This window comes from Sturnira hondurensis, unplaced genomic scaffold (assembly GCF_014824575.4).
Source record: "Sturnira hondurensis isolate 20B ecotype Veracruz unplaced genomic scaffold, ASM1482457v3 Scaffold0002840, whole genome shotgun sequence".
Taxonomy (NCBI): Eukaryota; Metazoa; Chordata; class Mammalia; order Chiroptera; family Phyllostomidae; genus Sturnira; species Sturnira hondurensis.
Window position 1 is genome coordinate 8896305 of NW_028075471.1, and position 25123 is coordinate 8921427.

General features: G+C 39.5%; 1 protein-coding gene across 30 annotated transcripts in view; it reads right to left on the minus strand.

Moving 5' to 3' along the window:
* Positions 1 to 25123, minus strand: part of CADPS (calcium dependent secretion activator) — a 473884-nt gene that overhangs the window by 209592 nt on the left and 239169 nt on the right. The gene's annotated exons all lie outside the window — the stretch shown is intronic.

Here is a 25123-nt window from a genome sequence, read left to right on the forward strand (position 1 = left end):
ACGTGCCAGGTGGAATTCTTGGTGCCATGATATACCACATGGCACAGATGGACACAACACTATCACTGGTACACCAGGCCTTTGTTTGATTTCTTTTTTGTGGGGGAGGGATGGGCACTGAAATTTCTTCCAAAAGCTGAACAAGCAGGCCTATATACATACACACATATGATGGGTTTTCCAGAACACGGTAAGTTTAGACTTTGTTATCTTAGCCAGCCTTGATAAAATAAGAAATGTAAAAATGTCTTCCATAATGCAAAGGGGCCAAACATTAGAAGCTGGTATTTTTAGGGATCCTGGCTCTTTTTTAATATAATTCTCCCTGAGATGGGCTGTGTGGATACACTTGCCCATTTAATCATTTGTTTACTGATAAAATACTAAGACACAAACAACACTCCAGAAGTTCAGGAAAAAAACAAACAACGAAGTTATGATAGGATTCAGCCACTAGATGGCAATCACAGGCTGTAAATGCTTCCCCAATTTTTGCAATAGACTTCCAGAGAGCTTCCCTAATACTTAACTTCTTCAACCACGACACATTTTTAATCTGTGTTTCCAAGCACATTTCCACTTGCTGGGGAAATATTTCAGCTGATGTGGAAATGTTGAAGAACACACTAGGTCCTTTGCATTCTCAACTACCATGTTAATTCAACCAAGTACAGTTAATTGATAATAAAGATGAAATTCACTTAGGATTGACATTCAAATGTAATTTTAAAATGCACTTTGGTTGTTTTTTTACAAATAGACCTTGATTTTGCCTTATGTAAAAGATGATAGCCCTGGCTGGTATAGCTCAGTGGATTGAGTTCGGGCCTGCGAACCACACGATCACGGTTCGATTCTCAGTCAGGGCACATGCCTGGGTTGCAGGCCAGTTCCTGGCAGGGGACTCACGAGAGGCAACCATACACTGATATTTTTCTCCTTCTCTCCTTCCCTTCCTCTCTAAAGATAAATAAATAAAATCTTAAAAAAAGATGATAGTGTCAAAAAAGGCAAATGTGTCAAAAAATTCCAGTTCCCTTTCTAAGAGTAGGGCCCACAGGTGGGGTGCAGGCGGGGCCGCAGTGGTGTGTCTATACCACATGTCTCTGGCCTCTTATACAGAGCTGACTGTGACAGGGACAGACACAAGATTGAAGCACTGCCATACTTCAGAGAATTTGAAAGACCAGGCAAATACAGAGGCAGGGGGCTAAGGCTTTGAATGGAAAGCACCACTAATTATTCTTTATTGGTGGCTGATAATTCCCTAGCATTTCATCAATATTGAAACTCAATCCCTCCATTTCCTCTGATTGAGTCATTTTAATCAGGTTCTATCTCTCAGCACCATCAGGAAACGAACTAGACTAGAATGGATTCCTGTTTATTTTGGGCATGTAAGAAGATAATGGGACTCAAGGATAAAACCGCAAAATGATTTACAACAAATGTCTAGTGTTCTTGGTCACTGCTTGTCGACAATATGAGGACTGCTTGGTCCTGGACTGTTTGATTATTCTTCTGAGTTAACCACTAGGCACCCAGACTTTTCGATAGAGTTTTCCCTGACGATACTGCCCATAAGGCCAAAGAACACAGGCTGCCATTTCCATGTTCTGCCATTTGTGGCAGAACAATCATTTTCTGAGACCGTGGTTTCAGTCAGTAGAAATGAATTAAGATGGTTTGCTATCACAGGAAAAAAAAGGATTCATAGCTAAATGAATGGTTCTCAGTTAGGGGTGCTTTTGCCTTCCGCTCCCAGGGCACATTTGGCAATACCTGTTGACATTTTTTTGGTTGTCACAAGAGGGGGTGGGGATGCTATGGTCATCTACTCAGCTTTTGTTCTCTTCTCCCTTTTACAACTTTGGAGACCCTTTTAGAACATTTTAGAATCCAGGGATGCTGCTAAATATCCTACAATGCACAGGGCGAGAGATAACTGGTCCCAAATGTCAGGAGTGCTGAGGCTGAGACACATTGGCCCCAAATCTTTCAACTTCAGTCAGTGGTCTGGACATTTTAGGTACTTCTGGGACATAGTAAGAGGACTGCTGGGCTGTTTTGATTGGGTAGAATGCAATGTTTGGTGCCTGAATCTCTACTCTCCAGTTCTCATTCCCCACCCCCATGCCCATATATTTGCATACCTTTCCTAGCTCCAGCTGTTTGAGAATTGCATCAGACTATCCATCTGTCTCCAGAAAAAAAGAATCCAAAAATGCAAATGACTTATTCTCAGCTAAGCACACAGCTGTGCAAAGAACCATTTAAACCAGGGCTGCTGACAGCTTTTTTTTTTTTTTTAAGAAAACCATTTCAAAATTTCTCCAGCTTCTTAAAGAGTTCCTTTAAAAAATCCTATGGTTAGGTTAAGAGATAAAGTTGCCCATATCTTTTTAAATGTACTTGCTTCCTGCTTTACTGAGAATTTGGAAATTCCCAGAGACGGATTTGTCTAATTTCTTGCTTTCATATTTTCAAGTTCCTTCCCATCCCATAGGGCAAGTTACCCAATAATGGTTCTAAGTATTAGTTTTTACTAGTGGATGGGGATGATAACACCTTCTTCACAGGACGTTCTGAGGTGGGTGTGCACTAGTGCCTAGCTCAGGATGACACTTTGTCTCTGGCTCCCTCTCCATGAATTGGCTTGGCCTCCAGCAGACATACCTGTGGTACATGAATATGCCCTCCTGGTCCCCTCTGACTTTTCTGGGCTGAGCACCTGACCAGGCTGAACCCATCAGGTTCCCTTCTTCTGAGCATTCTTGCTCCAGCTTTTATGTTATCCCTTCTAAATGAACTTGTTTAAGTTCTCTCTCCTTGGTTTAATTTTCAAGGCTATTTTCCACTTTGACTTAACCTATCTTTATAGATTTCATTCTCTTTTCCTCCTGTGATATCCTTTTAGAACCTACCTTCCCCACACAGCCTGCACCTCTGAGACTGTAGTCATTGGTGAAAAAGGCTTCCTTTTCTGGAATGCCCTTTCTGCCAACCCTGAACTTGCAAACAGTCAAATTCAAGGTCATTTCAAAAGCCATCTCTTCCTGGAGCATTTTTCCCCCAAAAGAAGAAATCTACAGTTCTTCTCAGAAAGGAAACCTCTCTATTTTCTGTTTACTATTAACATACATAACTGATTTCCTTGTGAGTATGCATGAATCATAGGGGCAAAGGTTTGCTTTTCTTTTTCTATTCTTTGGCATCTATTAGCATTGTTTAGAATAAACTGTAGATACTCAATTAAACTTATCAAATTAAGGATTGCTTATTCTATTTATTTGTGGCCCAGGAACTTCTTCAATAGCTGTTACTTTATCTATTTTAAGATTGTAATACAATGCTGATGTATATACACATAAAATTCAGAGAAAATTAAGAAATTATTTCAAATGTTTCCTTCCCCATGAAGCTTTCTTTGGTTTTCCCATCAGGAATTAACAATTTCATTTGATACTTGGTTCAGCTCGTTCAGGAAACAAAGCCAATTGTGGAGGAAAGGTTTTCTTTTGTCGTGACTAGCCATACAATATCACTAATTTAATGTTTCTCATTCACTTAAATTTGCAAGCTGTCAAGTGACCTTCCTTTTCCAGTGAACAGAATCTATCTAGAATTTACTAACATTTTGTTTTTGCTAAAGTTGTTTTTATGGCAACTGTTTACCATCAGACAAAAAAATAATCCCTTTAAAATCCAATTTTTAAAAATAAAAGTAGATTGAAACGATATATAAAACAAATAGTACTGATGGTGTGCAGGATTGGTGTGAAGGTCAGGAATGAACAAAGTTTTAGAAAGCTGTAGCTCATGCCGTACACTGTAGATTTAACTGCAGTAAATGTTAGAAATATGTCAGATTTGAAAAAGGGAGGGTGACTTACAAGTAGATATATGTCCTAATTCTTCTCAAAACCATATTTGGAATAGATTTTTCTATGAAGACTCATCATTAATATGTATATATGAGGATTTATTTTGACATAATGTTAAGTCCTTAATTCTTCTCAACCATTTTCAGGTTATATTACAGTTGTGTGTTTGCGTTTGTGTGTGTGCATCCTGCTCTCAACTGAACAGCAAACACTAACCATCGCAGTCTGATTCTGACGAATTATGCAAACCCCCGTCTAATCCAATTATTCTGCATAATTAATGCAGTTGGTTTTTATTTATAACTGAGTTCAATTTTAAGGGAAAAATAAATCTCTTTTTTAAATTTTCTACTGCCTTAGTTTTATCCAGCTTTGCAAATTGTACTTATGGTCTGTCTATAAAAATAAACCTAAATGTAAATTATGATTTAAATCCCCATGAGCAAGCTGTTCTGCCTTATTTGTTAGAAAGCAAATAAGACCTACTTTATGACCTATTTACTAAACTGAACATTTCAAACCAAGGGATTTAAAAGACATCAATCATATTGATATCATAACCACAGAAATTATTAAACAGAGTAATGCCTTTGAGATAATCTAAGAATCTTTAAAAGACACATCTGATGTTTTTCTTTTAAGTTATATGGTGATATGGAATTAAAAAATGTACATATATACATTATTTGTGTTCACCATTGAAGCTGTTGTTTAACCAATCTATAGAGTCAAAAGACTCTAAACTGTGCTTTTTTTTCCCCTTGTAACTTAGTTTTGGTCACCAGCATGCATTTACTCCCTTCACCATTCACCTGGACTGTGCCACATCAATGTTTTAAAAACCAGTGGAATGAAATAGGATTCCTCCTCTCCTTAAAATGCCATTGTTATTTGAGGTTTCAAATAGATGTTGTTTCAAATTGTCACATGAAATTCTAATTGAGAAGCCCCAGGTAAGCAACATGTTCATAGATCAGTTGATCTGCTTCTTGCCTTGAGGAAATTTTTGCAGGGAAAATTTCTTACGCTAATAATGTCTAAATATTTAGGTTTTCTCTATTGTAGGTGAAGTAGAGTGTTCCTCCTTCTCTCTTCAGATTCACAAATTAGGAAGAAACCAATTAGGAAGGTGTTCTGCTGTGTGACTTGCTCCCATGGGCATAACCAGATTGGAAAGAAATGCTCCCTGCTGTGCAGAGGAGTAAAGCATTGGACTGGTTCCTGCTGTGACAACAGAGGAGAAAGCAGAGAATGCCCTGGGCTGCATCCACTCCCTCGGGGCGTGACTCAGCTACTGCAGGCTGCAGATTATGCGCACTTCTCCAAGCATCAGCCATCAAGCAGTCATTTTCTTTCAGTCTCAAAAAAAGCACATGAGAATGAGAGATCTTAATAGAGGGACACTCTTGAATCTTCTTTGTTTGTCTAAATTTTGTATATGTGCAAAATTTAGTAACTAACTACTAGCCACATGGTTCCTACTGATCGTGACATTCCAGGCATAGTGATAAATGAATAACCTGCTCTTCTGCAACTCAGGAAATAGCACCTCAACTGTCTGGTTGCTTGAAATCCAAACCTGGATGCTACTCCGATTCCTCTCTTATCCTCACTACTACTACTACTACTGCTACTACACACACACACACACTTCAACCATAAGCCTCGGTATACCATTCTCCAAACATATCTGTTTTTCTTCATTGTTAATACAGTCTAAGCCACCGCCACCTCCTACTTGGACAGCGGCAGTAGCTTCTTACTAGACTCCTTTATGCTCTCCTAAAAAAGAGAAATATATGAACATTTTTCCAGTTAATTGTTTAAATAACAGCTTGATTGAAGTACTATATAATTTACATGCCATGAACTTCATCTCTTTTACATGCACAATTCAATTATTCTTAGTAAATTTGCAACGTTGCACAACCACAGCTATACTCCAATTTTAGAATGTAACTGCCACCCCAAAAGAGCCCCTGTGCCTGTTTGCAGCCCATCACACTTGCAGCTGCAATCCTAGGCAACCACTGGTCTGTTTTCTGTCTCCGTAGAGTGGTCCTTTCTGGACATTCATGTAAACAGGATCATGTAATATGTAGTCATTGGCATTGAGCTTTCTTGTAATGTTTTTGAGGCTTATCAGTGTTGTAGTATGCATTAGTATTTTATTCCATTTTACTGCCATACCTATAATTGTGAAGCATAATAATTAAACAAACACCAGGAAGCCATCATTCAACTTCAAGTTAGAATATTATACAACTACTTAGTGCTCTGCTTCTCCCTCCAGTCCGTCACCCACCTACCACCTGGCATGATGGTCGTCCTTTGCTTACAAGTTTCTGATGAATTCCTGTGACCGTTGATGTTAAACCTAAAGTTCTTTAAGTCCTTTCATAGTCCACAAGGCTTTACCTGATCCTTGCTTCTCTCTCTTCTTACTTTGCTCTTACTCATACACTCTAGACACAATGTTTTTCTTTCTGCTCTTTGAACATCACAAGCTATTCCACCCCTTTTATGTAAATGTTCCTCTGCTGGATCTGCACGTGATTGGTCCTTGACATAGTCTCAATTCCAAACCCTCAGGGAGGGATTCCCTGACAAGCCAATCTAGATGAACTTTCTCCCCAGCCAGTCACTACCCATCATACTACCCTGTTAAATTTTTCATAGTACTTACTGCTGTGTTTAATAGTTATTTGCTTACATATTTTATGTTAACTTCCACTAGAATATAGGATCACTGAGGGAAGGGCCTGTGTCTCTCTTGTTCATTGTTTTATGCCTTGTGCCTCGAGCATTGTCGAATTCATATTTTATATGAACTACTATTTATTTAATGAACAAGGAAATGGGAAAAAGTCAGGATGTGGAATACACAGGTAAAATCAGGGTTCAAAATGGATCTGGAGATTTGAAATAGCAGGTAGTAGAGAGTGCCCCAAACAATGGTTGATGCTTAACTGGCAATGTTTTTGGATCTGTGCTTTACCATTTTCTTTTAAATCAGTGTTCTTGGGACTTCCAGCCAAGATGGAGGCATAGGTAGACACACTGTACCTCCTCCCACAACCAAAATAAGGACAACCATGTAGAAACAAAATAACAATCAGAACTGACAGAAAACTGAACTGTATGGAAGTTGGACAACCAAGGAGATAAAATAGACACATTCATCCAGACCAGTAAGTGGGGCAGAGCTGGGCAGCAGGATGGAGAGGGGTCGAGGCAAAAAAAGTGGTGGCACTGGGTGCGAAAGGCACCTTGGGCACACAAGACGGCAGCCAGCTGACCCTGGGAGCACAGGCAGTGGCTGGCAGACCCCAGGCATAGGGTGGCAATGGGCAGACCCAGTGAGGCATCGATCTGTGAAGCAGGGCACTGTATGTAAGGCGGCTGACTGGGCGGTCCCCACATGAACGTGCAGATAAAGCAGGTGAAATTGGGAAGCGAGACAGACTGTGCATCCCAGGGTCCCACCACCAGAAAATAAAGTCTTGAAACACCAATTGAAAACACCTGTGGGGGTTGAGGCGTAGGGAGAGACTCCCAGCCTCACAGGAGAGTTTGTTGGAGAGACCCACAGGGCCCTGGAATGTATGCAAACTCACCCACCTGAGAATCAGCATCAGAAAGGCCCAGTTTGCTTGGGGAGAAAGGCGAAGGTGACTGAGATCTGACAGAAAGCGGAGCAAGCACCATTGTTCCCTCTTGGACCCCAACCCCACATATAGCATCACAACTAAGCAACTGGGTTGCCTTGCCCTGGTGAACATCTAAGGCTCTGCCCCTCATACATAACAGGCAAGGCAAGACGAAAAAAAATGGCCCAAACAGAAGAACAGGTCATAGCTCCATAACAAATACAACTAAGCGATAGCCAACCTATCATATGCACAGTTCAAAGCACTGGTGATCAGGATGCTCATAGAATTGGTTGTTTTTGATCACAAATTAGATTTAAAAAAATGAAGACTATGCTAAGTGAAATGAAGGAAAATGTACAGGGAACCAATAGTGATGGGAAGAAAACTGGAACTCAAATCAATGAAATGGACCAGAAGGAAGAAAGGAACAACCAACAGAAAAGAATGAAGAAACAAAAATTCTAAAAAATGAGGAGAGGCTTAGGAACCTCCAGAACATCTTTAAATGTTCCAACATCTGGATTATAGGGGTACCAGAAGGTGAAGAGGAAGAGCAACAAGTGGAAAACTTATTTGAACAAATAATAAAGGAGAACTTCCCCAGTCTGGCAAAGGAAATAGACTTCCAGGAAATCGAGGAAGCTCAGAGAGTCCCAAACAAGTTGGACCCAAGGAGGAACACACCAAGGCACATCATAATTACATTACCCAAGATTAAAATGAAGGAGAGAATCCTAGAAGCAGCAAGAGATAGGGGGATAGTCACCTACAAAGGAGTTCCCATCAGACTGTCAGCTGATTTCTCAAAAGAGACCTTGCAGGCAAGAAGGGGCTGGAAAAAAGTATTCCAAGTCATGAAAGGCAAGGGTCTACATCCAAGATTGCTCTATCCAGCAAAGCTTTCATTTAGAATAGAAGGGCAGATAAAGTACTTCTCAGATAAGGTCAAGTTCAAGTAGTTCTTCACCAAGCCCTTATTTTATGAAATGTTAAAGGGACTTATCTAAGAAAAAGAAGATAAAAAACGTACAGTAAAATGACAGCAAACTCACAGTTATTAACAACCACACCTAAAACAAACAAACAAAAAACCAAAAGCAAACTAATTAAACAACTAGAACAGGAACAGGAACAGGAACAGATCACATGGAGGGTTATCAACAGGGGTGTGGGATGGGGTCAGAGGGGGAAAAGGTACAGAGAATAAGTAGCATGAATGGTAGGTAGAAAATAGATGGGGAGGGTAAAAATAGTATAGGAAATGTAGAAGCCAAAGAACTTATATGTATGACCCATGGACATGAACTAAGGTGGGGGAATAGTGGGTAGGGGGTATGTAGGGTGGAGGGGAATGAAGGGGGGAAAGCATAATAAAATATATTTTATTTTATAAAATATAGCATAATAAAATATATTAATAGCATAATAAAATATATTTTAAAAAATAAATAAGTATTCTTATGAAAAAATGTAATCACTTTTCTCTTGATTAGGTGTAAACTCATGCAGAGAAAATATGTACTTCTGATCTGCACTTTGGTCTACAGAATCCTTGCAAATATTGCTGGTTTTGAGTCTTGTGTAATTTAACCCTAGTTTTTAATAAGGCATTTGATGTCAGTTTCAAGAGACTTGTGGTTTCAATCACCCTGGCAACCTAGGTTTAGAATTAAGACCTAGTAGCTTAGAGTGTCCTCAAGGTTATGTAGGTTTCTTAGGTTGTGAATATTTTCCATTTCAAATATGGGTCAAAACTTTTTCTTAGGTTACTTACTAAAAAGAGATAATAAGAGCCAAAAAGGAGAATTCTTTTCTCTCTCTCTCCCCCTCCCTCATTTTTACAAATTATTTTTATATTTATTTTTATATTTATACATTCATAGTTTTTATATATAATATTTTTCCTAGGCCCTAGAAAAAGTTTAGGTATTAAGCAATGAAGTTGGTAGTTGATCTTAGGTCACTTTAGTTAAAGTCATTGGTATTAACCTTAGTCCTTGAACTTGGTTGGCAAATCCATTTTCACTGAACTTAGCATGTAAAATGTGGACATGGCATCCTGATCCCTGGTAGGTTAAAAATACTGGGAAGGGATTAACAAACAATTTAAGAAAAGGACTTAAATTGTTATTAGTTATCGCAAAAAAACTAGAAAAATCCTACAATGAATTGTGTTAACTTTACAATTAACACAATGGTCTCTCCCTATATATTTTAATCCATGACTATGTTTTCTTCCAATGCTTTAAACAACCAAGATCCTGCACAAATAAATGTAACTAAATATAACTAAGATGTTAATTGTTCTCACCTCAATGTACAAGCAGCACAATTTAATCTGTTTGCTTAGTTACATGAAGTATCACTCTGCTATTTATACAATAATTCTAATTGTGAAGCTTTTTATGTATCCAGACAAACGGAGCAAATTGAGATTGCTCAGTGAGGCTGGAGAATGACCTTCGCCTGAGCACAATGACTTGCTTACTGTTCGTATACAAACAACAGAGCTAAATTTTACTTTCAGGCTCAAGTTTAAAAGCAATAGCGAATCCTCTGAGGCTGCAAGAGATAGACAGCATCCTGATGGTGGAAGCTGAAGACTCGTGGGCTTCCCACAACTAAATTAGTGAGTGACTATCAGTCATGCACTTCCCCTCATGGTTGACAGAGGTCACTCAAATAGGGCAACCAACTCTGCCAGTTTACCATAGGACACAGGACCTTCAGGGTTAAAACCAGAAAATCCTGGACAAACTGGGATGAGCTGGTCACTCTAGTCACAAACACAAAGGAAATAACTAGTTGTGAACTAATAATAACAGTTCTAGGAATTTCTCCAAAGGAAACAGTAATAGATGAGTATAAAGATTTCCACAAAAGGTAATCTATCACATGCATATACCTGTGGGTGAATGTGTACACATACCCTGAGATACAGAAAAGCAAACTGGAAAACAGAACCAAAACATTTAGAGTCATTATTGCCAGGTATTGTGATCATGAGTAACATTTAACTTTCCCTCAAGTTTTGGCAACTTTGTTTTATTAGGAACATCGAATCTGATTTTAAATACCAGCCAATAATAAGACCAAGCACAGTGCTTGACACAAAATGGATACCAAAAGAAAATATTATTTGAGGTATAGGCATAAAATACATATTTCCTACCCAGATATTTCAGCAGCTGCATCTGTTAGGAGAGTCCTGGGTCTAAGATTCCACTGCAAAGTTGGACTCAAGCCTAATTTACTTAAATGTAGTTAAACATTTTCCTCATGAAAGACTTTAAGTGCCTGACACTCCCATTACCCACAGAGAACCACTCACTCGCACAGTGAGATTGGACACATTGTAGGTTATTTCTTGAGATCCTTTCACATTAATAGCGCTCTACCAGCAGCAAGCATTACCATAAACACAGTGCACTCTGACTTTTAAAACAAGCAGGAAATGAAACCTTCAGGGGGAAGTGAATGTGTTAATTTTCTTTTTCAGGGTTTGGTGTCAATGTCACCTAGAGTCAGTATATAACAGTCTGTAAAACACACACACACATCTTTGCTAATGTGGGGAAAGAACAAATTTGGTACAGCTGTAGAGTAATCCTTGCAGGAAATAAAAGACAGCTAGAGAACTGACTGTCCCAGTTCCCAGTTGCACATCCATTACCCACAAGGTTGTAAGAGATGCTGGCTGGTTTCAACTCACTCAAGGTCATTCACCAAGGCACTGGAACTACAAACTGCAAATTGGCAAGCAGTGTGTGCAAAGCAAGGTTTGGAGGCAATAAACGATTGCAGACTCACGAGAGAAGGGCCAGATGTTGTCCAGGGTTAGAATGCAACCTCCAGAGGGCATAGTACTTTCTTTGGAAAAGAGTAGAAAATGGAAATAAGGAAAGTCTTGGCTATAGGTCCCAATGTATTTTGAACTTGACTCTTTCATTCCCCTTACCCTGCCACAGCCAGCCACTATCATCTGTGGAAGGACAATAACAGCCCCCAGCTGATATCCCAGCTTCCGTGGTTGCCCGTGCCCTGTAGAGCCATTTGAACTACAGCAGACAGGTGGACTTTTTAAAGATGTAAATACAATACCATCAGGTTATTCCTGGGCTTAATATTCAAACTTCTTACCTTGGACTCCAGCCCCTGGGATCCAACCTCATTGACTCCCTCCAATCTCCTTCCCCTCTCAATCTTCTCACTCTGCCCCAGCCCTCGAACATGCCAGCCTCCTTCTTATCACAGGGTCTCTGAACTCTCCTTTTTCTCTGTGCAGCATGTGCTCTGCCTGACTGGTTCTTTCTTGTTCAATCATCACTTCTCGGGGAACTTTCTGACCAACTTAATGAAAACAGTTCCTACTTCCCAACTTGATTAGTTTCCACTGAATGACAGCAGAGCTGGAGAAGCCCTGAACCTACACATCGGCTGAATGCTAAATGAGCTGAGGGTTACGAGCAAATATTTGGCTAAAGTGTCAACATCACAGAATAAACTTCTGGACTATAAGAATCAAATAAAATTGTTAACAATTAAGTTATCATTATAACTTTATTATAAATTTTTAATAATCAAAAGTTAAACTTTTGCTATTACAGTATAATAATTTCTTACCAGTATCAGCTAAAAACTTCTCCCTGGTGCCTTTATAGGACACATTTAAGGTAGACAGCAAATAGATGTTTATTTTGCCTCGAGGGTTAGTGGAGTGAAATATTTTTGGGTTAGTTCTGCAGAGTGGGGAACTCTTATCTGTTATAGCAAGTCACAAAGCTTTCCTTTCAGATAGCATTAAGGTAAGCTTTATCTTATTTTTTTAATATTTTTATTTATTTATCTTTAGAGGAGAAGGGAAGGAGAGAGGGAGAGAAATATCAATGGATGGTTGCCTCTGCCTAGGACACACAATGTATCGTGTGTCCCCTGCTGGGAACTGGCCTGCAACCCAGGTATGTGCCCTGACTGGGAATCGAACCCCGATCCTCTGGTTTGCAGACCTGTGCTCAGTCCACTGAGCTACACCAGCCAGGGCCTATCTTATTTTGTTTAATGTGATGAATGTTACTACAACAAATGTATCTACAAAGATTAGAATTCTAATGTAGACTAATCTTTATCTTTCTACCTTGAGTTATTATTTAAGTTTTATAAAGACTTCTTCGCTCAAAGGGATATAATATTCATTCTAAAGCTATCAAATTACATTATTTTAATATTCATCGACTTATTTAACTGTTTGAAAATCTTTATGTATAAAATAAACAGTTTTATATGGTCAACTATTACATGTGTTATATATACACGTATATATACACATGTACATATGTATATAAATGTACATGTATACATGTATATATTTTATACATGTATATATATATGTTTATACTTAGAGTTCTACTAACTGATAGGATTCCAACATATAGAGCACATATAAAAGATTTTGACTTCAAAATGCATTTGAAATGCTCACTGGTACTTCAAAATGAGTATTCAGATGTTAATAACAAGGAAGAATGACACATCTTGCTTGTGTCATACACATTTGTCACACTGATTGGCTGTGATACCATACATGACTTTGAAGTAACATTTGACTATTAGGCTTTCCAAAGACAAGGTTGAGGAAAGCTGTATAATAAATTTTGACTAAATTGTAAGACCAAAAGCCAAACTCGGATGCACATTTACACAGTGATTTAAAAATGATATCATTTAATGTTTGTCTGTCCCATTAGATTGTAGGTGCCAGAGTGGCAGGATTTTTGCTTCTTCTGTTCCTGCTGTATCCCCAGCACCTTGCACAGTGTTTACGTATAAAAGCTGCTCCCATAGATGAGAAAGAGGAAGGACCGATTGAATGAATAGAGAAAATAGCATCTTGTGTTCCTCTTTCCCTAAGTTGATTGTCACCCTGATTTACATGCATTTGTGGGATCAGGAGGCAGCAGACTCTGGAGATGAATTCTGATCACAAACAACTAAAGGAGTACAACGAGTTCTAGAGGCTGCCATTTCTAGAGAATAGGCTGGTTTTGAGATTTGTTTTGTTTGGGGTCTCTTTGAAGTAGGAAAGTGAGAAGGAGAGAGAAGTATTTTCCAGATCCCAAGCCCTGATACATTCAATGCAACAAAAAATCACCTAGTTCTGTACTTGGAGTAGAGATTGTTTGCATGATTTGACCCACAGGGAAAAAGACACTTTGAAAACACATGGCGGGGCAAAACTGGGACTTCAGACACTGAGATTCCTGACTCCAATTCCTCTTTCCTAATAATCCTCAAACATTGATATTGCAAGGCAGTTGTACTTATTGATATGTAAAGAAATGTCAGACAAGAACTCTCTTTATTCCTTTCATCTCTTCGGTAAATTTACCAAAGAAAAAACTTAAACCAATAAAACCCTGCCTTAATTAGATTGCATGACAGCCTGTTGGCTACATGTCAAGATATCCCCAAATTTATATAGATTTAGTTTAATTTTTGATGCACCTAACAATTTCTTGGTGTGTGTATTTCACAGATGCACGTGTATGTGTGTTTCATTCATTACTTGAAAAGTATAACAGTGGTTTGGCGTCAATAAGAGCTCATACAATGGGGTTACTCTGCTTTTCAGCCATTTCTGTTCTTTCAAATATTGAACACTCATTTAAATGGAGAAATCTCTGCTCATTATATCGTTAGAATCATTGCATCCTAAAGAGGCTTCCAAGCCCATCAAATGGGACTGCTTTTCATTTATTTTATTTTTTGTGCAAAGGGATAAACACTTTAATTTCTTTTATTTATGTATTAAATTGTTTGGGTGACATTGGTTACTAGATTATATAGGTTTCAAGTATACATTTCTATGATATACAATCGGTATACTGTATTGTGTGCCCACCACCCAAAGTCAAATCATCTTCTGTCACCATATATTTGGGCTCCTTCACCATTTACTACCTCCCACCCCCTTCCCTCTGGTAACCACCATACTGTTGTCTGTGTCTATGAGTTTCAGTTTTACATCCCATGTATAAGTGAAATCATATGGTTCTGGCTTATTTTGCTTAGCATAATATTCCTGAGGTCCATCCATGGGGCAAATGGCAATATTTCATCTTACTGCCGAGTAGTATTCCATAGCACATGCCTCATTTTTAGCTTCTCTCAGAGCCTTTCACCATTAGCCATTAAGGCTTGCTTTGAGCCAATTAAGTATAATTGTCTCAAATTGGATAACTGGCCATCTAATACATGTAAGGCATTATAAGAAAATTAGCCTGGTACATAGATTTTTCCAAGTGCAAGTGAGATGTCTACATATAAGTGAACACATTCCTTGGGAAACTGTTAAAGGGCATCTGTTGGGAACCACTCTGCTTGGTTTCAGGAGTTGTAACTGCCTCCCATGGCTAAGGATGAGTGAGCGACCTCCAGAATGTGAGCCACAAAGCTTGTCTCTGGTAGCAAACGCTGCCTCTGCTTCACCCCCCTGCCCCCAGTGCATGGTGGGTTAGTCAGAGGCAGGTACGACTCCTCAAAGGAGGGGCAACCTAAGCCAGACACAATCACTTGGGAGGCCATCATGGAAGAACTTGGGGGGCTGTGACAGAGAGGGAGTGATGAACCCTTGCCCCCCAGCTATTCTGACAGAGCCTGAGTCCCCATGTCCTCTGGGAGAAGCGCTTCCTGGCTCTAATTCACTTAAGCCTGAAAACCTGTGATGGGGGAGGCGGTGCAGCCTATTGCCAGCTAGAGCAGGATCCAGGGTGATCAGGCATAAGAAAGAATTTCTAAAAGTCCTGTGAAGCCTGCTTTGCTAAGAGTGCTTTCATTCATATGTTAAGGATCTGAACAGGAAATGAGTATGTCTTCCAAAGTTTCTGCAACCCCCTTTCCTGATAGACACTGACCCAGACTAAGCCCTCAGATTTCTTTGAAATGTTATCTACTCTTTGATCCTTACTGCCTGTATTCCTGTGTATTATAACCCAATAAAAGCCATTGAGGAAGGGGCTCCTGGCCCTTCTCCTCTAAAAGATTGGCCACCTCTCCTCCCCAAGCAGATCATGTCTTGGTAGTGTTAACTTTCATCTGTGGCGGACAGGGGGACTTGCTGGCAAAGTTGCTCCCACAGGCATGTAATTGAGAGATTAAATATCTTAAGCTTCTTTGGTTCATACCACCTGATTTTGATGGCCAAGATGGTTTTCCTTTTTACTTGGGCTCCACTGATGGCAACAACAATTATAAAGAAAAGAGTAACAGCGCCTACCTTTGTGCCAGGTGCTTTGCATATACAATTAAATGTGAATCCTCATCAACAAACCTGTATGTATCCTTCATGAAGAAACTGAGGTTCCAAAAGATTCAGTAACTTTGTAACAATGTCAGTGGCAAAACTGACAGTGGCAAAACAGTGTCAGTGGCAAAACAATGTCAGTGGCAATCCAAACTAGGGGTTGTCTTACCCAAAAGCTTTTGCTCTGATACTTATGCTAAACCTTACCTTCCATAGAATCACCAAAATGTTTCCAACCAGGTCCCAGCTATAAAAGCCTTCCCGAAATAACTGTTCTACCCCAAACACTCTGAACCAGAAACCATGGTGGGGGGAGCTTTTAAGTCTTTTCAAAGAAACCCTGGAGAATTTTGAAGGACTCCAGAATTTAAGCAACAGAGTCCCGGAAATTTCCAAACACCCTGATGATTGGTCTTATGCCAAGAAGAGCATCTGTCTTCCCTGGAGGCCCCACACTCACCTGCCTCCCTGCAGTAAATTGAGCTCTATCTCCCAGCACAGGGGGGGTTGCTCAAAACAAATAAGGCACTTATCAACACGTAGGGAGTAATATCTCAGCAGCGCTCTAACCTCTTTTGAAAAAGGCTGTGATCCAGAAAGAATCTGAAAGAACGGGTTTGTGGAGATCCTGGCTGTAGGGGGGCTGGATGCGGTGTGTATTGTGACTGTGGATGGAGGCTCAGAGAGGACACTGCCCTTTTCCATTCCTGCTCTTGTACCACTCAGTGGATGCCGGCCCACCTTGAGGGTCTGCCCTCCAGCCTTTTGGCAGTAGTGTCCTTTACCATCAGGCAACGTGCTGATTTGCTGTCCATGTGGTTGGAGTCGTAAAGCCTGGGTTTGAGGAGCTGTAGAATTTTAGGGCAGACTTTCTAGCTTCTCTGAGCTTTTTCTTTATATGTAAAGAGGGGATAATGGTTATCTATTTCTTAAGAGTACCATATAGGCTTCAGTGAGATTATAGTGGGTTTTTGGCTGTTAATAACATTTCTTGAGAGGTTATGATATGCTGTTCATGGAACTCTACCCTTAGCATGGATCATATCATTTTTCAACACCAATACCACAGGGCTGGTTACATTATTGTCTCCTTTTCAAATGTGAGGAAACTGAAGCTCAGTGAGGAGAATCCACTTACTTGCTTGCGGTCACCCAGCTGGCAAGTGGTGGAGTTGGGATTTGGACTAGATCTGTTAGACTCAACCATAGGGTATCCGCCAGCTCAGAGCCTAGCCCCTAGATTTCAGTAAATGGTTGGGGCAGTTGTTATTGATACTGATTTGCATGAAGAAGGATGATGATCACCATCATTGGTGGCTCTCCTAGAATTTTGTTAGCACGTTGAGGGCAGGGGCCACCTCTGGCTCATCTCTGCAGACTCACCTATGCAGCACCTATGCAGCACCTAACAGTGCTGCAGGATATGGGTTGAATGATGCCTGCTGAGCTGTGTGTCTGCATTGAGATGGAACATGTGTGCTAGTTCTAATGTGTGACAGCACATTCATTACCATTTATATAGGGCCAGTGATTTAACCCACAAAAGAACTGAGTTTATGGAAAAGAAATGAGCCCCATTAGATTTGCTGAATAATCAATGGTAATCAAATTAACTTCTTTAAGTGTTGTGATTTCTTTCAGAAATATAAGGTAGTAGGGTCAGTTAAAAGTTTAGGCTTTGGGTTTGACTCCAGGCTCAGCTATTTATTATCTGTGCAACTTTGACCAAATCACTTACCCTCTCTGAACCTCAGTAAAATGGGAGTAACAATAGTACCTATCTTAGAGGTTTTGGTGGGACATTAAAGAAGACATTGACTATGAAATATTTAGTACAGCACCTGGCCCAAAGTGTTGAATCAATGATAGTGATTACTATTTTAGACCCAGGTCACTTTTTCTTTTCAATTTCCCCCTTCTCCCTCCAAACAAGAATAAAGCCATGGTAATAATTGCTAACATAATTAGTATGTGACAAGCACTGTTTTAGGTATTTTAGTGTTGTTGTACAGGCAGTGCTCCAACCAACTGAGCCACCTGGCCAGGGCTTGGCATTTTAGATATGTTAATTAATTTAATTTCCACAAGAATGTAGAAAATTTGGCATAAATAGTTAAGTAACATGCCCAAGGTCACATAGGTGAGACAATTACCCAGTGCTGTGGTTTCCTATTCCAGGCTTTGGTCCATGATACCAGACTGTTTCCACATACCGATGAATGTAATCCAAGCCTTTCTGTTTTCCTATTAGTGAGAATGTGGAGTTTCTGGACTGTATCCCATTATTACAGGCAAGAAACTATATCACCCTCCTTTCCAGATCCTCCCTGGTCACTAAGTAATAAGTAGAGTGGTTTTTCACACTTGGGGAGAAATGAATTGGATTTCCACTGAACAGTGATGTGCAATAAGATCGGCTCTCAGATTATTCAGTATTGGTTATTATGGGCAAGGAAACTCAGGCAAGGTGTTCAAGAGCTAAACCAGAAAGGCAGTGGACCTAGTGTCAGTTAGTTCTTGGAGGGCCATTAAAAATACACCCCTATGTTATGCCTGTGTTATATCTAATATTGGACAACTCATGAAATCAGAACTTTCAAGGATTTCTCACATTTAGATGGAGCTTTATGATCTAAATGTCAAACTCCAGCCACCACACGATCATCCAATTCTGGAACTCCTCCTACCAATTTTAGAAATTTCACCAACTGAAAATTATTTGCAATTCCTGAAACCTCTGCCTTCAGATCTTCCATTATGAACCTTCTGTGGATCAGGTGGGTGAAAAAGAACTATAGGATTGTTGAGGGAGAAGGGATCTTGGACACCACATCTTAGCACATGGTGATGCTAGAAAGCATGATGACCTCTGTGAGGTGGAGGTAAATTTACATAGAGTCCCCGGGTGCAGCACTAGCAGCTCCTACTGCAAAGCTTGTTCTCTAGCACCAGTTCCTTTCCTATGTCTACCCCACTGCTCACTGTTTTACCAGCCACCAAACTTTCACCCTCTAGCTCATGAGTGAACACAAACTGGTTTTCAATAAAAGTTGTGGCTTTTGGACTCAGCTTTCTGGTCTTGGAGGCAGGACAGTCTCTAAGCATCCCAAACTGTGATTATAATTTTGCTTCCTCCCAACCCACATATCTTCAGGGAGCCTAGAAAAATTGAATTTCTAGGTCAGTGCTGGCCTTTACCATTTATGATTTAATTAACTCTTAAATAAGCTAAGCCTTTTTCTTAGAAAAGAAAAACAAGAGAAATTGTATACAAGCTTCCACTGAGTACTACATGAATGTCTCCTGGAATATGACCTTGAGCATCTTGAATTTTGAGAAATGTAGACAGAAAGGAGTTGATTCTGAGGAGGCCCTCTTCCCATGCGGTGCCTTTTGCAGTTCTCAAAAGCTATAGTGGCTTCTGGAGAATTTATCACCCTGTGCCCTGGCACTTGAATATTTCCAGCCAGCTTTTCTCCATTGCTCTGCAATGTCAAGAGCCATGTCTGAACTACTCCTCACTCTAACACTAATGCCCAGCAAATAGTATGTGTTCCATATTTCTTGACCAATATGCCTATTGTTCCAAATTTACTTTGGTCCTTAAAGATGCTTCAGGCTTATAGATGGAAATCCAGTCATACCATCCCTGGCTTAGAATCCTCCAGTGGCTTTTCTCCATGGTCTTGGAATGAAGTTCAAATCTTTTATGTGGCCTATAAGGTCCTGACTGTCTGTCACTGCTTTGCTCTTTAGATAACTCCTGTAACATGCTTCTCACTGACTATAAACTCTAGTCACATTGCCCTCCTTTCTGGTCCAGGAACACTTCGAGCCCTTTCATACCACAAAGCCTTTACACCTACTATTCCCTGTACCTAAAATGCTTTTCCTAGCTCTTCTAATGGCTGATTCCATCTTTTCCTTCAGGTATCAAGTCACATGTTATCTATGAGTTGGTTTCCTTGGCCAGTAGAGCAACCTACATCTCCATTGTCTTTTAGTGCAACAGCCTTTTCATTTCTTTGAGATCAAAAATACAACCTGCTATTATCCTTTATACTTACTTGTTCATTTGTTATTTCCTATGCCCTTTACTAGAGTACACTCCATGTGGTCAAAGCTGGATCTATGTTATTCATTGGCTACAGCCTCAGCCTTAGTTGGAAACAGCATTCCATGAACACTTGCTGAGAGAATGCAAGTGCCAGCCCTTCATATCATTCTTTACATCTAAATTTTAAAGGAGCCATTCAGGAAAGATATTCTGTTTCCATTGAAAGTATCACAAGGACCTGTGTACAGAAAACTTTTCCATTATATTGGGAAAGGAAGTACTTTCCTTTCCTAAGAAGATGATACACGAGGCAAGGATTGAAGGCTACAACTTCCTTTTTCTGACTTTGACTTAGTGTAGGGGAGATTTAACAGAACTACATTTCTATGAATAATTTGGTTAGTAAGCTGAGCTCATTCTGAGTTGCATCATTAGGACAAATAATATTTTTCATAGAACAAAAATGTTATAGAATGTAATTGTGTGTTTGCTCTTTTTAAAAATATGGTCTCATCAGAAAAGGTGCCATTAGAAAATGCCAGCACTATAGCAAGATTTACCAGTTAAGGTATTTTATTTTTATATCCCTTGGAAAGTGGTAGGAGACAGTTTGATTGTGTTTTTGAATTCCTGACAATAATAAAATCCATACATCATGAAGCCCATGGCTTGTCAGGAAATAATGAAGTTGTTATGTAATCAGATGCCAAACAGCATTCTTGGTTTCAATTTAGAAGAATATAATTTCCGATAAGTCAGCACAATTTTGGGCTGCTAACCCAAACTGCCTTTCTTTTTAGCAGAATTACTTACTTTTCTCTGGTATTTCCCTGGTATTTAACCCTCAGGGCATACTTTCTTTAGAGGTTAACTTACACTGTACAAATCTACTGAGAGAGACAAGTTTCCTTGCATCAATTTCCCCCAAGTAATTTATATACTATCTTCCCACTCTTTGCCATGTCTACTTTCATGGCAAAAGAGAAAAGATTACTTTCATGATTTTTAAAAATTATATTTGTGTATCATCTGTGCTATTACTTAATGTATTTTACTTAGATTAACTCAATTTTTAAATGTTAATATATTTCTTTAAAAAGGAAGCCTCATGTCACTACTGCAATAGACAAAGGGGCAACACCAGCCACAATGGGAGGTAACACAAACTACAGTCTGTTATTATCCTTTATACTTACTTTTTCACTTATTATTGCCTGTGTCCTGTACTACAGTGTACGCTCCATGAGGCCAAGGCTTTACCTACATTAGTCATGGCTGTAGCCCCAGCCTTCATTGGAAACAAGTAGAGCATTCCATGTACACTTGTTGAGAGAATGCAAGCACCAGCCCTTCATGTCATTCGTTTTATGTAAATTTCAGAGGAGCCATTCAGGAAAGATATTCTCTTTCCATTTGAAATATACCAATGACCATTACACAGAAAACTTTTTTGGTCAAGTGAGATCTAAATAATGCTATCAAATTCCGCCTGGAGGCTGTTGCCTGTAGGAGGTTTGGAATCTGAGACCTGTGGAGGTGCTCAAGATTCGCTAGAATCAAAGCAAAACATTCTTCTTGACTTGGTCAGAAGAACTGAAAAGAAATGAAAAAGGAGCGACTTCCTTATCACACGGTCTGGTGTTACTCAATGTTCTGTCTTGGTAATACCTAACACAATCTCTTATCAGCAGAGGAGAGAGTGCCGCCATTTGAAAAATATTGCCTCACGGCCAGAAAAGCCGTCTGCTCTATTTCAAAGGAGCTGGACAAAAATATCTGGGTTCTTCAACCCACACGTATTTCCCTCCTCCATTGTCATGCCTTCCTGAGATTGCTTACCTAAAAATTGCTTCAGCTTCCACCTCCACTGGTTTCCTTTAAGAGGCAGAAAAAATGAGTTGCTAATGTGGGTAATATTGTTTAAAATAAATGTAAATATTGAAAACATTTGATCATATATTCTTCTGGCTTTCTACATTAAAAGCCCAGGAGAGAGTGTATAGTCTGCTTGAAAATAACCAACATGTTGCAAGGAGATGGATAACATGAAGGATGAGTCCAGGGCTACACATACACATATCACACACAGCATTTTTCCAAACAAAAAGTACATTTAACTTAGGATCACAGCATTCTTATAGGCAACTGATCCAAAATGACAATGCCAGACAGGGCTCTTATTCTAAGTGAAGAGATGACATTGATAAAGGAGGTGAGAGAAAGTTTCAAACCTCCACTAACGGGTTTGTACAATATAAACCAGCATTTCCAATGAATGCTAATAGGTGCTAATTAAAACAAGATTGGAAACTTAGGGATAAATAAATTTGTTTACTGCTGGAAATCTCCAAAGCCTTTAAAATGACAATATATACTGTGAAAAACTTAAAAAGAGAGGACAATGTAATGTTTTATATTTCCCAGCTTTACTTGATCAGGGGTCCATTCTCCCTACCCTTATTTTTCGTAGAGTATTCTACACATTGAAGTTTTAGAAGCACATTCTTGGACAAAGTGGCTTATGCAATGTACTCCTGCATTTGTGGCTGTACTTGAAAAAGAAAGACAAAAGCTAAGGTGTTCATGTTCCAGTTACTGGGTGAAATACTTGGTAGCAGCATCAATAGAATTTATAAGTAATAAATAAAACAGCCTTGAGTGAAATTTCCATTTTAGAATGTATAAATAAAGTACGGCATCCGCTGGCTGTAAGAAGAGTCAAAGACAAGATTCAGAAAATGAATAGGGCAGGAAAAGGCTAAACTTATCAGGTGATGAAAGTAGAGTTATTAGGACAGGTGAAAGATAACCCTCAAGAGAATACTTTCTGGGATAATTGAAATCAAGTAGCAGAGATGACAGCTGAATGGAAGACACTGTAAGTAAAGGAGGGGAGGAAAGAGAAGAAATATAAGCTCCAAAAAAAAGAAAAAAAGAAATGATGGAGAAGATTCTGAGTTAGTCCAAATAAGGGAGGAAGAAAATGCACCTGCACAAACCAGCTCATTTATCCTACCAAGTAAAACTGGTGGCAGAGGAAAACTACCAGAACTGGACCATGACAACGCAAAAGGTAAAGCAGAGAATTAGGAAAAAACAGTGGATTTAAATGAAAGACCAGTAATGGTTATAAGGAGAATTTATATAGAAAGGATAAAGGAAAGGACAGGAAGTGGCAAGAACATTGGTAGATTCCATACTCTCTGTTTATTTCTTTAGGAAAATATGGAAATGGCAAATACAGGACAGTCATACCTTTTTCACTGCCATAACAGACATTGTAAGTTGATCATGGCACTATTTTCCTCTGAATACAGATTTGGTTTCAGGATCTTTCTCAACACAACACTCTAGGTTGCCACTGACAACCGATTTGACTCGGTGCTGGTCATGAAACTTGCATTCCTACTGTATTAAAAGAAACAACCAGCGAACCAACCATTCAACCATCCTACCCTCAGTGGGGTTTTGATAATACCTACCCACTGATTGAAAAAAAATTATACTCTAGCTAGAAAAGCAAAATATTTCAGTGTGAGATATTTATTTACATGGACATAATTATGTACATGTATGGATATGAGTGAATATATATGTAAAATATGAATATTTAAAGTAGATAAATCCAAGTATTCCATATTTATTTGTAATCTGAAACTCTGTTTCAAACATTCACAAGCACATGAAATTCAGCTCATCATTTCCCCTGGCAACTGAAACCATTAAGCCCCCCCAAATGATATGAATTACATTTTGAGTTAAAATAGCACATGTAAAGCAACAGCCTGTTAGAATAACCAGAGTCTTTTCCCTCCTTACCTAACTCATGACAACATATTGAGCCGAACATCTTCAAAGGTTGGCAGAAACACCAAACAGGTTTTTCTTCCCCCTACATGGCACATTTTTTAAAAAGCACATAAAAATAATGCAGCATAGTATAGTAGCCTTGACAGTGATCAGGCCATGGTGAGAGTTGGGGAAAATTTTGAGATTGAATTACCAATAATAAAAAAGAAACCACGTTCATTTACAGTTTGAAACTAAGTTGAAAAACAGAGGAGGGTGGTGTGTGACAAGCTGCACTGGTTTCCATCTCCTCCTGTGGATGCTCATCAATTTCACCCAGGTTCTGAATGTCTGAGGCCTTTGCCTATTCATGCAGAGAACCACCTGAAGGCACACAATATCCTCATGTTTTTTCTCTAGTGTGGGAAAGATTCGCTGCTTTCTTTGAACTACTTTGTTTGAACATCATAAGTTCTGCTAAATAGCTCGTAATGCTGTGGGGGATGAGAGGCAGTGAGGTGCTACTTGGAGTTACCCTTTCTATGACTTTCTTATGGAATTAACAATAGTTAAAAAAAGATTCTTATTAGTCTAAGATGGCTTAATTGAGATAGAAAAGAAAGAGAGAGAGAGGCACTAGTTAGGGAGAAATCCTTGAGGCCCAAGGATCTATTGACCCAAATGAATTTATCAACACCCCTGTGAGCCATTGCAATAGGACACTAACTGGTCTCCTGCATTGACTCTGACTGCCCCTCCCCCCAACTGCAGCCAGAGTGATCTTTTCAAAACACATGTCTAATCATATATCTCCATGCTAGCTTTCCCCAGCCCCTCACAGTGTGTCCCCTTCCTGTCTCACTGGCAGTGTACACATACCTTGTGATCTGACCTCAAGTACCACTGGCCTTCTTTTAATTCCTCCTGGCCACAGGGCTGTCACACAAGCTGGCTCCGCCTGGAGCCTTCTCTCCAATTCTACTACCCCTGCTAAACCTGTATATGAGGGGGACCCCAATAAAAACCAGAATTGTCTTCTGGAGGGTGGGCCCTCCCCTCATCTGCAGGCTTCGCCTGCTAGGTGAGTGTTCTAGGAACCCATCTGTATCAGTGTACCAGTTGGCATTGTTGTGAGAGGCTGAGTTCAGCTTCTGTGAATTTTTTTGAAGACTCAACCTATTTGTCCATTCTATGATGGGTGAATTATGAATGTACCTGTCTACACTGCATTGAGGGCTCAGAATTTTTGATCAAAAACATCATTACCATGTGCCCCACACTCCCTATTCACTCCATCCCTCCCCAAACAACTTCTTTTTTTCTGTTTCTGCACATGAAAAATGTCCTCAAAGGGAAACATTTTGCTGATGTAGAATAGGTGAAACAAAAAATGACAGAAGCACTAAAAGGCATCAGAACTGATGAGTTCAAAAACTGTTTT